The sequence below is a fragment of the Symphalangus syndactylus genome, chromosome 14 (assembly GCF_028878055.3).
Source record: "Symphalangus syndactylus isolate Jambi chromosome 14, NHGRI_mSymSyn1-v2.1_pri, whole genome shotgun sequence".
NCBI classification, from domain to species: domain Eukaryota; kingdom Metazoa; phylum Chordata; class Mammalia; order Primates; family Hylobatidae; genus Symphalangus; species Symphalangus syndactylus.
In genome coordinates, this window is record NC_072436.2 from 13,486,912 (window position 1) to 13,500,822 (window position 13,911).

The window sequence follows — 13,911 nt, forward strand, 5'->3', positions numbered from 1 at the left end:
CCAGCCCTAACCTCCAGGACCTAGGAATGTGGCCTTAGTTGGAAATAAGGTCTTTGCAGATGTGATCAAGTTAAGAGGTGGGCCCCAATCCAATGACTGGTGTCCTTAGAAGACGAGGGAAATGAGAACACATACGCACACGCACACACATGCATGCACACATGTATACACACACAAATGCACACACACACAGCAAGGTCATGTGCGACAGACAGGAAGACAGGCACGGGGGTGGGGTTGCCTCGTGATGATGGAGGCAGAGACTGGACTGACGGTGCGTCTATAAGCCAAGGCCCACAGAGGATGGCCAGTGGCCTCCAGAGTCAGGAGAAAGGCCTCCATGCGCCGGGACGGATTCTCCCTGAGAAGCAACCCCACTGCCAACCTGATTTTGGATCCTGGCCTCCAGGACTTGGCGAGAATGAAGAGCTATCGTGAGAAGCCACCCAGTCCGTGGCGTTCTGTGATGGCAGTCACAGGACACCGACCCAGATGATCTGAATTTCCAGCCCCACTGGCCAGGCTGACTGTCCTGGGGGCTGCACCTGACACCCTGTGCTCTGGGGGCCACCAGCACCGTGGGGGCCAGGCCCTGCTGGCTCCACTCCTTGGATTATTTCCATCTGGGGAGCAGTGGCAGGGCCCTCCCTTCCTGCTCCAGCGCTGGAATTACATCTGGAAGCTCTTCTCACCCTTAATTGTTCTTAATGCTTTAACACACGGAGTGACTAATGGGCTCTAATTGGGAGCGGTGTCCTGGGGAACTCGCCCACAGCGCCCTCTGCGACCCGCCCAGCCTCCTCCACTGCTCACTCACAGAGCTCAAAAGTCACCAAGGAAAAATATTGGCCCATTTTTCTATTTTTTAAAAAATGTCACATCAGTGCCAAAAAGCAGTTTTATCCTTCAGCCAACAAGTATAGGGCAAAGAAAAGGATAGAGGCAAAGCCAAAAGCAGATGGGACAAAATATCACAAATGCCACTGAGGTCTGTGACATCTGTCTAGAGACAAAGAGTTCTTGGAGGCAAACCCACTCCAGTCAGTTCAGGGGGTGTGAAGGATTCCAGCCACACATTTGCCCTTGAAGGGGAAAGGAGAGAGGGGACAAGGCATCTCTGATGTCTTCTCATCTCCTCTCCGACCCCTGTGAGGGGTAAGTGGTGACTGCCAAGTCACCAGAACTGCAGAGAAAGAACAAGATGATAGAGAGGATAGGCAGAGGCAGGGTGGCAGAATTAGGGGCTCTGGAAGAGAAAGTGCAGAAAAGCCTGAAGTGCACACAATTCCTCAAGGGGGTTAGGGGGACAGACAGAGACAGAGAAGGAGGAAGAGGAGGAGGAATGAGAAAGGAAAGAAGTAGGGGGAGAGAAAAAAGGAGGAAGAGTAGAAAGAGGAAAAGGAGACGGAAGAGGAAGAAGAAGAAAAGGAAGAGGAGGAAGGTGCTCACCCTGTAACCCCAGCACTTTGGGAGGCCGAGGTGGGTGGATCACTTGAGGTCAGGAGTTCAAGACCAGCCTGGCCAACATGGTGAAACCCTGTCTCTACTAAAAATACAAAAATTAGCCAGGCATGGTGGCGGGCGCCTGTAATCCCAGTTACTCAGGAGGCTGAGGCAGGAGAATCTCTTGAACCCAAGAGGTAGAGGTTGCAGTGAGCTGAGATTGCGCCACTGCACTCCAGCCTGGGTGACAGGGCAAGGCTCCAACTCAAAAAAAAATAAATTTAAATAAAATTTTTTTAAAAAAAGAGGGTGTGGTGGCTCACACCTGTAATCCCAGCACTTTGGGAGGCCAAGGCAGGCAGATCATGAGGTCAGGAGATTGACACCCTCCTGGCTAACACAGTGAAACCCCGTCCCTACTAAAAATACAAAACATTAGCCGGACATGGTGGCGGGTGCCTGTAGTCCCAGCTACTTGGGAGGCTGAGGCAGGAGAATGGCGTGAACCTGGGAGGAGGAGCTTGCAGTGAGCGGAGATCGCCCCGTTGCACTCCAGCCTGGGCAACAGAGCAACATTCCGTCTCAAAAAAAAAAAAAAAAAAAAAAAAAAAAAAGAGGAGGAGGAGGAAGAAAGGGTGAAACAGAAGCAATGGAGTGGGGCCCCAGGTCCTTGTCTCGTGTCTTCTTTCTCACAGGGACATCCTCAGAGCTTGCTCTGGTGGTGAACAAGCAAAGGGGCAGGGTGGCAGAATTAGGCAGGATCAGAATGAGGGACTGAGGTGGCTGAGCTTGGCACCCTTCCTAAATATTTTCCAAACGCATTTATCAATAGAAAAGGAATCACGGAAGCTTTTAGGACCCACGTCTCCAAAGACTGGCTCAAACTAAAGTCTTCTCATTAAAATATTGGATCCAAGAAGGAAATAAGATGTCCCTGCAGGAAGGAGAGACCCCAGCAACGTCCTTCAGCTGGGCACCGCCTGTTCCACCCGGGAATACCTAGGACGAGCTCCTGCGGCAGGAATGCATTCACTGCAAGCCTGGGAGCAACGTCCCATCCGCTTCTGGTGTAACTAGACGAAGCCATGGTCTCCCTCTCCCCGCCGCCAAGCGACGCTCATGTGCTCCAGGATGCCCCGCGCACGTTCCCACGGCTGATGCGGGCAGCCTGTGTCTCGGCTTGGCCCTCAAGGGTGCCATGCTCCCCCTGTGATGGATTCCAGTTTAACAGCGTTTAAAAACAAGCAGACAAGAGACGGGCATGATGGATGAGTGCGGGAAGCACGCTCATTCGGAGATGATTTATGGGAAGTCATGTGTCGCCGCTCATGGGTTCATCCCCGAGGGTGGGGGCCGGGGTGGATGGATGAGTTTAGATAGTGTAAGCTGCACTACCACGGCAGGCTCACACTCAGCCCCACAGTGTGCGCGGCAGCTCCCGCTCCCGTCTCACCACGGCAGGCTCACACTCAGCCCCACGGCGCGCACGGCAGCCCCTGCTCCCATCTCATGCTGTCTGCATCAGGGCAGAAGACTTTATCTCTCAGCTCCAGAACAAAGATGCTCCCCCATCCCCAAAAACATCTAGAGAAGAGACAACCGTCCACATTCCTTGGCTCCTCTGAGTGACCCCATCAACGAACAGCAATGTGGTTTAGGAAAATTCAGATTATCCCATGAGAGGGGCGAAGGGGAGGGGAAAGGAAGGGAAAGGTCAGGGTTGGAGGAGCAGACGACCCTTCTCTGGAGTTTTTGCTCAGGCCCATCTCTTCCCTGTGGACCCGAAAGACCCATCTGCCCCAGGCCTCAGCCACTGCATGTAACAGACAAATCTCGTTTTGCAGAAGATTAATTTCCATCCATGTTTTTAATAAGGACTTAGAATTTACTATACAGTAAGAACCAAATGGAATCCATATTTAAAGGGATGAGCTTTAAAATGGGATCTAATTGACGGGACCCTTTCCAAGGCAGAGGCAATGAACCAGGGCTGAGGCAATGTCCTAGGAGGAAACTGCTTCCTCCCCACACTCTCCTTTGAAGCAAGGACTCGCCTGCAGTGATGGGGAGTCTCGCTCGAAGGCCTCCTTGCCAAGGCCATTTCTGAATCAGAAAGGCTAGCCCGCCTCACTTGGGCAAAAGCTCCTGCAGGCTTTTCCCTGCCCGGGTTTCTCCATTGCTGATCTCCAAGTCCCTCTTAGGAAGCCCCTTCCTCTAGTCACATTCCTTTGGGCCACGGACGGCCTCCACATGCCAGAGCTCTGGTAGCCCAAGGGGTGGTTCTGGCGGCCCCTTCTCTGAAGCCCATATCCAGGCCGCAGGGAGAACCCAGGAGCTCGCGAGGCAGGAGGGTGTCTGCAGGCACACCTGACCTCAGATGCGTGTACCTGGCCCTCTTCCTTCAGACACCCACCACCCACCATCCTGAAGGTGAATAAAAGACAGGCAGAGATTCAAAGCCACACGCAGGCCTCAGACAGCATTGCTCCTTGCTCAGACGGGCTTCCTCTCAGAGGGGCTTCCTTCTCTCCCCTTGACCTCACCCTTTTAGAAAAGGAAGATTCCTTTTGAAATGCAGATTCCTCACTTCATAATTCAGAGCACACCTTTGGAATCAACAAGGGGCTGGACAGTGAACACACTGAGGGAAGCAGCTCAGGTCCAAAAGAGCTTGTGGGGTGACCCCACCAACTCCTGGACTTCCCAGACCCTCCCTCGGGGGTGAGCTGGTCTTGCGCTTTCACTGTTGATGACCCCGAGGATTTACCTATTTGGGGGACACAGGTTCTCAGACCCACAGAAAGGTGAGGCTGGGCCCTGCAACCTCCTTCTTGGAGGCAGCAGGAAGTGGCATTTTCAGAGGAGCATGGGAGATGGTGCTACTGTCACAGCCTGCAGGATGTCGGTACGTCAGGGCCCTCCCCTAGGGACAGAGCTGCACGCATCTTCTTGGAACTAGGCGTCTGAGGTTCCAGAGACAGAGCATGATCTCAGGGAGTCTCTCGTCCTGCACTGAGGCCAGCCCCAAACCTCATGTCCAATATACATTTTCTTAGACAGCCTGCAAGCGTGGTGATCTTGGCACAGAACGACCTGACCAGGAGCCGTAGCGGATGGCACACCAGCGCTACCTTCACAGAGACACTGCAGGGAGCCCCAGGGCAGAAAGAGCCAGAAAGAGCAGTGGGATTCCTGCCCTCTAAACAGTCACATTGCTGCTTCTCTGCCCTATACAGGCTGGGGTGTATGGCCTTCCTATCTGGGCTCCCCGAGGGGGCCCCTGATGGTTTACAGAATGGGGTGATAGCCGTTTCAGCAGAGAAGGGGAGTTGTTTAAGGGCTTATCTCAGACATGGGCCCAGATCCGCCACTCCTCTCCTCCTGGGTGCATGGCAGAGCCAGTGCTCCCAGGGATAGAGTGGGACAGTGGGCTCGTCAGCTGTCGCTTGCTTCCACTCTGTCCCCCTCACAGAAGGCAGCGACATCTTTGTACGTCTCAGGCCATTCAATCCCTCACTCAGAGCCCTGCAGTGGCTCCCACCACCCTTAAGACAAAATCCAAAATCCTCAGTCCCAACCTAAAGGCCTCTGCATCCAGCCCTGGACCCTCTTCGTCATCTCCTTCCCCCACCTGCACAGCCCCCGGACCCCGGGACGCCAGCCCCTCCTGCTACTTCTCCAGCATGCCCACACGTTGCTGCCTCGGCGCCTTGGCACTGGCCATTCCCTCTGTCTGGAACGCTCTCCCCTCAGACATCCTGGGGTCCTCCCTCCCTTCCTTCTGTCTTGGCTCACAACATCAGCACCGGGGCCTGCCCTTCTGTCCTGTGCAACTGCAGCCCCCACCATTCCCCACGGTCTTAACGTATTGCATTTATCTTCACAGCGTTATGGTGCTTGACATACATTTATTCTCCATGTCCCTGCTAAAATATAAACGCCATGAGGGCCAGAACTTGACCTTGTCTCCACTGCGTCTCCAGCACTCCAAACAGGGCTCAGCACATTGGGGGCTCAAGGCTGTGGAATAAATAATGCAGGATAGTCTGGATCGATGACTCACGGCAAGAAGACCCCAGGGAGCCCTGGAGCAGAGAAGAGCACCCATGTATTGGTTCACCAGAGAGAAGCAAGCAGTGCATGCCTGGAGATGCATCCAGACTGTGCATAGAGATTTCCAATTCTGCGAGCTCTGGAAAGGGCATCTTTTGATGGGTATTGGAGAGACCAGCCTGTGTCCGGGCCTCTGGTCTTTTTGTCCAGGGTTCTTGTTGGTATCATCTGCTCAGCCCAGAGTGGGTCATCATGCAAAGCCTGCCTACAGGCTTCAGGGCTCCAGTCCTCCCTGCCTGGGGGTCACTGACTCACAGCTTTGCGTTGTCTCTCAGCAGGGAATGGGGCTGCACTGAACCTCACGGGGGTTTAAGAAAGAATTCACCTGATGTCTGTCCCTGGTTCCTGGGAGGTGATCTCTAAAACCTCTGGAGTTTCCAAGGGACAGGAGGGTCTTCTGTTATTCATAACAAGCCACTCCTGGCCACACCTGACCGTGTGCTGACCTGGCAACTCACGGGGACCCTTAGGAAGCTACAAGCATGAGGCTGGCCGTGCACATGATTAGAGGGTTGGAAATCGCACTCCCCACCTCAGGGGAGCAGAGAGGGCTGGAGACAGCTCAGTCACATGGTTCGGGAAGCTTTCCGTTGGTGAACTTGTGGGCGAATCGGCAGGTTGGTGCATCCTAACTCCACGGGGAATGGGTGTGGATGCTCCGACCTCAATCTATGTGTATCATACGACTGTCATACAAGTGTCATTTTTAGTGCAGTGCTTTTTTGTTGTTGTGGTTCTGTGAATTGTAGCAAATTATCAAAACTGAGGGGTCCTGGGAACCTCTGAATTTGCCATTGGTCACAAGTGCAGGTGGCCCTGGCAGCTTGCATTCGAAGTGAGAGCTATCTTACAGAGCGTTTGGCCCAAACCCTGTGGAGTCTGACACTGACTCTGGCGGTTAGTGTCAGAGCTGAACGGCAGTCACCCTCTCGGGGTGGGAACGGAGCCATCATGCCGTCCCCTCTAGAGACACAGGAAGGCTTCATGGCCCTCCCTGAGCTGCACAGCCATCTGGGCAGCAGAATACGAACCGTGCATGGGAGGGTCAGGCCCTGACCTTGGACTCTATGGCATCTTTGCTGACACCAGACAGCGGACCCCACACCCTGCCCACCCTCCTTCCAGGACTAACTGCCCCGAGGCCAGGCTGATGGGCTTCGGGATACGAAGAGCGGTCACTCCTTAAAAATTCTACCCCATACCTTCCTGGGCATCCGTCGATGCTCCCCCTCCTACTCCACAAAGATACCATGACCTGAAAGCTAGAGAGCGCACAGAACGCCCCTACCCCGCAACCCTTGCTGGAAAATCAAATCGCCGCATTAAAACCTATTTCCTCCACAAATGCAAACTCTGGGGATGGGCGTGGTGGACAGGTGGGGCCGCCTTACCTGGTAGTGGGAGGTGAGGTCTGCTTTGCTGTGCGGGGAGGCCCCAGTGGGGCTCCTTCTGGACCGTCCTTGGCAAGGAGGGGGCTGCTGGGGAGGAGCAGCGACCACAGAAGACTGTTAGCTTCTCAGAGACAGAATTTCAACCTGCAGGGGGAGAAAAGCAAGTAAAAAAATTGCCTTTGAAGAAAACATCTTCCTTTTGATCTAAAACAAACATTTGGTGTTAATAAACAAGGGAGGGGGCAGCTTCAAAGCCAACTGTTTGCCACCAGGGATTGAGGGATTGGCACCCTCCAAAGGGCACTTTGCTTTTTATGCCCCAGGGGAGTAAAAGGAAACTTGCAGAAAACACATCATTAGGACCCTATTGCCAAACAGCCACCGTGCAGTCCATCCCTGGGTCCGCCCCTCTCCCAGCCCACTGGCAATGATCCCCCAATCCCAGCGACTCTTCCACCCCACCACGCTGGCCCCTCCCCATCGCCTTTCCCACTGCCGCCTGCTCTTGCTTCCTCCCCCATCCAGCCTAGATTCCAGGACCCACCACTGTCTGCACTCCCCCAGCTACTTTGTCCCTCTCTTTTAAAAATATTCATCAGATGATGTCACTGTCCTGATCTGGTGACACAGCCTTCCACTGGTATCCTGTGTCATTTGGAAGAAACACTTAAAGTTGCTTCAGTGGCCTGCAAGCCGGGTGAATCTGGCTTCTATGATTCGGGGACTTCTTAAGATAATAACATGCAAGGTCTCACATGGGGGCCGTGCGCTCCTAGATAGCTTCACGGTCAACCCCCTTTGCCTTTGGGGCTCTCAGCAGTCTGGCCCCGTCTCCTAGTACACTCCCTCTCTCCCCTGCATCCCCACTGGCTTCCTGGTCATCCCTCCACACAGGCGCTTGCCTCCCTGACCCCACCCCTGCACCACGCCTTTGCACGTCTACTGCATGGAATGCTCTTCCCTGCACAATTGTAGGGCTCCCTCCCTCCCACCTCCCTCCCTGCCTGCCTCCCTCCCTCCCTCCCTCCCTCCCTGCCTGCCTCCCTGCCTCCCTCCCTCCCTCCCTCCCTCTCTCCCTGCCTGCCTCCCTCCCTCCCTGCCTGCCTCCCTCCCTCCCTCCCTCCCTCCCTGCCTGCCTCCCTGCCTCCCTCCCTCCCTCTCTCCCTGCCTGCCTCCCTCCCTCCCTGCCTGCCTGCCTCCCTCCCTCCCTCCCTCCCTGCCTGCCTCCCTCCCTCCCTGCCTGCCTCCCTCCCTCCCTGCCTGCCTACCTGCCTCCCTCCCTCCCTCCCTCTCTCCCTGCCTGCCTCCCTCCCTCCCTGCCTGCCTACCTGCCTCCCTCCCTCCCTCCCTCTCTCCCTGCCTGCCTCCCTCCCTCTCTCCCTGCCTGCCTCCCTCCCTCCCTCCCTCCCTCCCTCCCTCCCTCCCTGCCTGCCTCCCTGCCTCGGAGCTGTACACATATGGCACCTTTCCAAGGCCATCCAGGAACAGAACACCCCATCGAAATAACCAGCATCCCTATGGCATTTCCTTCTCCTTTTCCTCACAAATTTCCCCCCAAGGACTTAGCACATCTGGCTTCATGTGGATGTGCTGGGATCCCACCATCCCACTTTGCCCCCACTGGAATGCAGGCTGCCTGAGGGCAGGCATTCACATCTGCTGGATTTAGTGCTGAATCCCCAGAGCCCAGGATATTCCTGGCACATAACTGGGGCTTGCTCCGTATTTTTCTGAGTGGATAAGTAAATGAATGAATGAATGAACCCACAAAACTTACTCCCCCATTAATACTGCTGGGTTTCTTTAGAATCATATCCCACTATCACACTGGAGAGCAGGAATTCCCAGGAAATGGAGGGGACTGTTTGTTTAGTTGGTGAGGGCTGGCAGGGGGTAGACCCGAGCCTGGGAAGTCTTGTTTGCTTAATTTACTCCAACCCAAACAGTGTATGTGTGCCGTCAGCCAGACGGGACACAAAAACGGTTTAGGAGATCCACTCTGATTAGCCCGAGAGACTGTCTCTGGGATAGAGTCATGAGATCAGGGTGGCCAGGGAGTGGCTGAGCTGTGTCTCCCTGAATCGCCACCACTAGCACCACTCAGAAATTTCACAACGGGGTTTTAAACAGCAACACACAACAATAATAAATCTACCAGTTTGTTTCTTTTCCTAAAATCCAGTCACTGAACAGTACCACCCCCATACCGAAGAACTGAAGAGCAGAACCAGCATCACAGATTGCCCAGCAACCCCGGAGCAATGTCTGGGGAACATCTGCCCTTTCAGGGACCATCGGTGCAGAGCCCAGTGCCCACTGCTGGGTGTGGGAGCCACTTTTCAATGGCAAAAGTGTAAGTAATAGGAACAGTTCCATGGATGAAATGCAGCCAGGGAGGTGGCTGGGAGAGGGCCTGGGTGCAGGGAACCTGAGCAGAGGTAGACGACTCAGGTGGAGGTGGAAGGCAGCCCAGGTTGGGTGGGAAGGGGCTCCAGAGAGGGGCCCGGCCTGGTGGGGAAAGAAAGCAGATGGCAGGCTTCTCTGCGACCCAAGTGCTTGATTCTCAGCAGGAGCACAAAAGGCAAGGGCTGGAACTCACACAGCACCAGGCCCTGGGCAGGGAAGTCCGTGGGGAACTGAAGATCTGCGCCTAGCCTCCTCTGAGCCTGCTGTCCACACCCCCACAGCCCCAGCTTCCAGCTGCTCCAATGACCGGAGGAGCAGAAGCTTCTGTAAGCCCTCAAGTCTCCCCTGGTCCCGCTGGGGCTTTCAGGGAGATAATAGGATACCCTTCTGGTCCTGGAGGCGATTCCCAAGCATTTGCTTTAACTCTCAATGTCACCTCCTCCCCAGACAGGGCTCCCAGAGCCAGGATGGAGGCAGGTGGTCCAGGGAGACTCCTGCCCCGCTGCTCTCTCCCACCAGCCCCAAAGCAGAGGCGGCCCAGGGCCTGGGCGAGAGGAGAGCCTGGGGAGAGGCGGGCTGTCTGCGGGGGCTGTCACCCTTCCTGACTTGTCAGTTCTCTTGCCTTTGAGGCAGATGGAGCCGCCCTTCCTAGAGCAGTCCCGGCAGGGGAGGCACCCACAGGAAGGAATGGAAACAGTCCATCCCTGGGGATCCCGAGTCATCCCCCGGGGCCACATGGACATCGATGCTGCCAGCCTGGCAGCCAGTCCAGGACCAGGGAAACTAAACCCTTGAAGGAGATGGGGAGGAATTAGAGGGAGCAAAGACAGCATCAGGAGATGTGATGAAGGAACTCAAGAGAAGCTCCAACCCCACTGCTCCCCTTCCCAGCACAGAGACCTTTATGTGTCATGCCTGAAACCCAGGCCACCTTCTCTAGGTGCTGCTCTTGCTTCCTCCCCCATCCAGCCTAGATTCCACATCCCCCCAGAGGCCGATCTGAAGGCGGTGCCCCCGGCAGCCCCACACCTCTCCACTGCACCTTGCAACCCAAGCTCACAGGAGGTTATTTCATTTTCATTTTAACTAGTCGTGCCCAGCCCCGCCTGCAGACGCCGGCTTAGAGGATGGAGACACGAGCGATCCACAGGCCGCCAAGTCCGGAGGGCAGGGACCCACCTCAGCGCAGCCACCCCTGCCTGGGCTTGAGCCTCCTTGGCGTTGTGGTAGGCAAGTTCTGTGCACCCCGCACCCCTCCTCTGCCGCCAGCTGGGCAAAGGCGTTGAGTCCCAGCCCCACCGATAGGCCCAGACTGGTTTTGTTTTCCTCGACCCGAGCTAAGCGGGAGATAACAACTTGTCCCCGATTGTAATGGCATGTTTTTCCCCACTCCGCAGTGGGAAACACCATCCATCACCCATAGTGCAGAACACAGGCGCTCCTGTGCCCCACGCCCCACCCTTGGTGCCACGGGGTTTAGGGGACCTCAGGGTTCGCCCCAGACTCTCGGCTGGCAGAAGGAGCAGAACCGCGGTGGGAGGCAAAAGGCCCAGTGACCAAGTACCCTTGACGGCTCTCGAGGCCCCACAGCCCAGCAGGGGTGGGAGCGTAGTCGGGGGCTGGGCTGGGCTGCAGATGGCTTCTCAGAGAGAGCCCACGCAGTGGCAGGGACCCGGGTGGGCGGGGCCTGGTCGAGGCCACAGCCTGCCATTCCCCCACTTGCTGGGGACAAAAGGGTTCAGTCTGTCTCGGGAGCGAGCTGCATCCTCCTCATTCTCTGACCCGTATTTATTGCCCCTCACCACGTGCTGAGTGATGTGCTCAGAGCACAGCAGAGCACACAGGGACACCCCACTGTTGACCTTGAAGGGGAATAGCCTCTGCAACCTCCTCACCTTCCCCTCTTCTGGGAGGTCAGGTGGGGAATTCTGAGATCCCATCCTGTCCCCTACACACACACACGCGTGCACACATGCTCACATACGCACATGAGCACAGATGGGCCATCCTGGACCCTATCCTCCACCTGCTTCCTCAGGATCTAATCCTCTTGCTTTAATGACAGGGCCCCCAAATAATAAAGGAGTCCAGGGAGAGGCTTAAGCATCCCCAGAAGGCTGGCTATGGGTGGCAGGGCCCCCAGATGAGCTGGGAAGCGTGAGGAGTGTCCTACAAAGGGTGAGGGCTATGCCCTGGGGCTTGGAGGGGGGCCTCAATCTCAGAGAAGGATTTTAAAGACTCCTGCGCCCCCATCTGCAGCTGGCCAAGTTTCTTCTTCCCAGCTCCCAGCCTGGCTGCTCCAGCCTCCTGCAGAACCAGCCAGCATTGCTCCTGAGGCAGCACGAGACTGGGGCAGCCCCTGGTGCTCTGGCCCCAAAAGGCCTCCTCTCAGATTCTTGTCATTGGAAAGAGAAGATGGAAAAACAAACATTTGGACTTCTATAAAGTGTCTTTTACCAAAAATAAGCAGATACACAAAGGGAGAAGGAGGTAGCAGAAGGAGTGCGAGAGACGGAGGGAGGGAAGAGGAGGGAAGAAAGCCTCTGGGGATGAGGCACGTTCACCCAGCCTGGACAGGGGAAGATTGAGGAGGGCCATGGCAGAGGTGTGGGTGAGGCACACAAGGTAGCTGGAGCAGAAGCCACAAGCAGATAGCCCAGGTGAGATGCACTGGCCAGGCAGAGAGGAAGCTAGGACGGCAGGCCCCGGGAAGAGCAGAGAAGGCAGAAGTCAGATGACCTGCCCTGGCTGGCCCCGACGACCTTGGACTCACGAGTTGCCTTTGGTCAGAAGTGTGGACTTGTGTTGACCAAGATGCTGCAGAGGCCGGGGCGGGGGTGCCAGAAGCAAGAGACAAGCACAGCTAGGAAAGAATGTGCTGAGATGGGGGAGAGGAGAGTCTGGCCGAATCACCATCCTCATCCTCGTCCTCAGCCCCCTATCAGTGTTTGCTCACCATCGTGCCCCAGCGCCTGGCCAATGCTGGCACACAGTAGGCGCTCAGCAGTTTTGGTGAAATGAATGCTGCAAAGAAGGAAGTCAATCTGGGTGAGTGGTGTGGAGCTGGGTAACGTTTCTGATGAAAACTCCCGGCTGCAATCCCAGCACTTTGGGAGGCTGAGGCGAGTGGATCACGTGGTCAGGAGTTCGAGACCATCCTGGCTAGCACTGTGAAACCCTGTCTCTACTAAAAATACAAAAAATTAGCCAGGCATGGTGGTGGGCGCCGGTAGTCCCAGCTGCTCAGGAGGCTGAGGCAGGAGAATGGTGTGAACCCAGGAGGCAGAGCTTGCAGTGAGCCGAGATCGCACCACTGCACTCCAGCCTGGGTGACAGAGCAAGACTCCGTCTCAGAAAAAAAAAAAAAAAAAAAAAAATTCTTCGGTGACCTGAACACCAACAAGTGGGATCAAGAAGTTGTCACTGATTTGCCTCTGATGACGGGATGGTCTTCAGGCTCCTAGAGGTGGGGGTGAGGTGGAATGATCTTCCCATTCTTCATGGTAAAGCAAATTAACTGAGCCCACCTAAAACCCAGGCGTCCCGAGACCCTCACACTCACAGCCCAGAGAGAGGACCAACAGCCAAGCACACATCCTGGAATTTTTTCCCCCAGATCTCCAAATAGAAGGCCACACTTGGACTTCAGCATTCTGGGGACAGGCTGGGGACATCACTAGTCCTTTATAAATTAAGGCTCATCTGAGGACATGGCTTCATTTATAGGATTTAAGATGAGGCATCACAGAGAGACAGAAGTGGCCAATGAGTTGAGGTGGAGCACCCCATTTCACTACCCCCTCCCCGGGCCTACTGACAGCAGCACATGGGCGAATGAGACAATGGTCCCCCTCTGGGCAGATGTAGCCCTGCCAGTGCAAGACTTGAATTCTGAGACTGTTCATCTTCTCAGGGCAAGCTACACTCCATTCTCTGCAACAGCCTGATTGGTGTGCCTTGGAACATTTCAGGCAATGGCAAGGGAAAAGCTTAGAGCAGGACCCACAGGCCTGGGTTCTCCTCCCAGCCCATCACTGTGTGACCTCGGACATCTGAACATCCTTGATCCTTTCCCCATCAACTCACAGGAAGTGCCTACTATGTGGCAGATGCAGACCCAGGTGCCAGGCATTCACCAAGGTGCAGTAGCAACCCCATCCCTGCCCAAAATGTCTTGGATGTCACCTTCCCTGCCCCCTGTATGAGGCACACAGAAAGAAGACAGAAAGGGCTTTGCACTACATCACAGCTGCGCTTTCTCCTAATACTCCAAGGAGTCAAATGACCTCTGAAGGCCACCAGAGCCACAGGCCTCTTTGTGATGGTCACATATGGGCTTGTGAAAGAGCCATTTAGGGACATAGCATAGGGAACTCCGAGACCAGGGGCTCCAAAGGAAGGACCCTAAAATCATCAGAAATCAAGTTTGGGTTTTTATAGCATTTTGCTTATCTGTTTTTCTGTTTTTTGTTTTGCTTTTCAACGAAGATAGTAATATCACCAGAAATATGCCTGCATTCTTATTTGGCTTCCTGGAGGGACTCAGAAAATGGCATTT

General features: G+C 55.2%; 1 protein-coding gene across 1 annotated transcript in view; it reads right to left on the bottom strand.

The window, feature by feature from the left end:
- Positions 1-13,911, bottom strand: part of LOC134732416 (mucin-2-like) — a 319,755-nt gene that overhangs the window by 240,298 nt on the left and 65,546 nt on the right. The window contains exon 2 of the mRNA XM_063617376.1: positions 6,948-7,091. The gene's annotated coding sequence lies outside the window, so the exon portion shown is untranslated. The remainder of the gene's footprint in view (positions 1-6,947; positions 7,092-13,911) is intronic.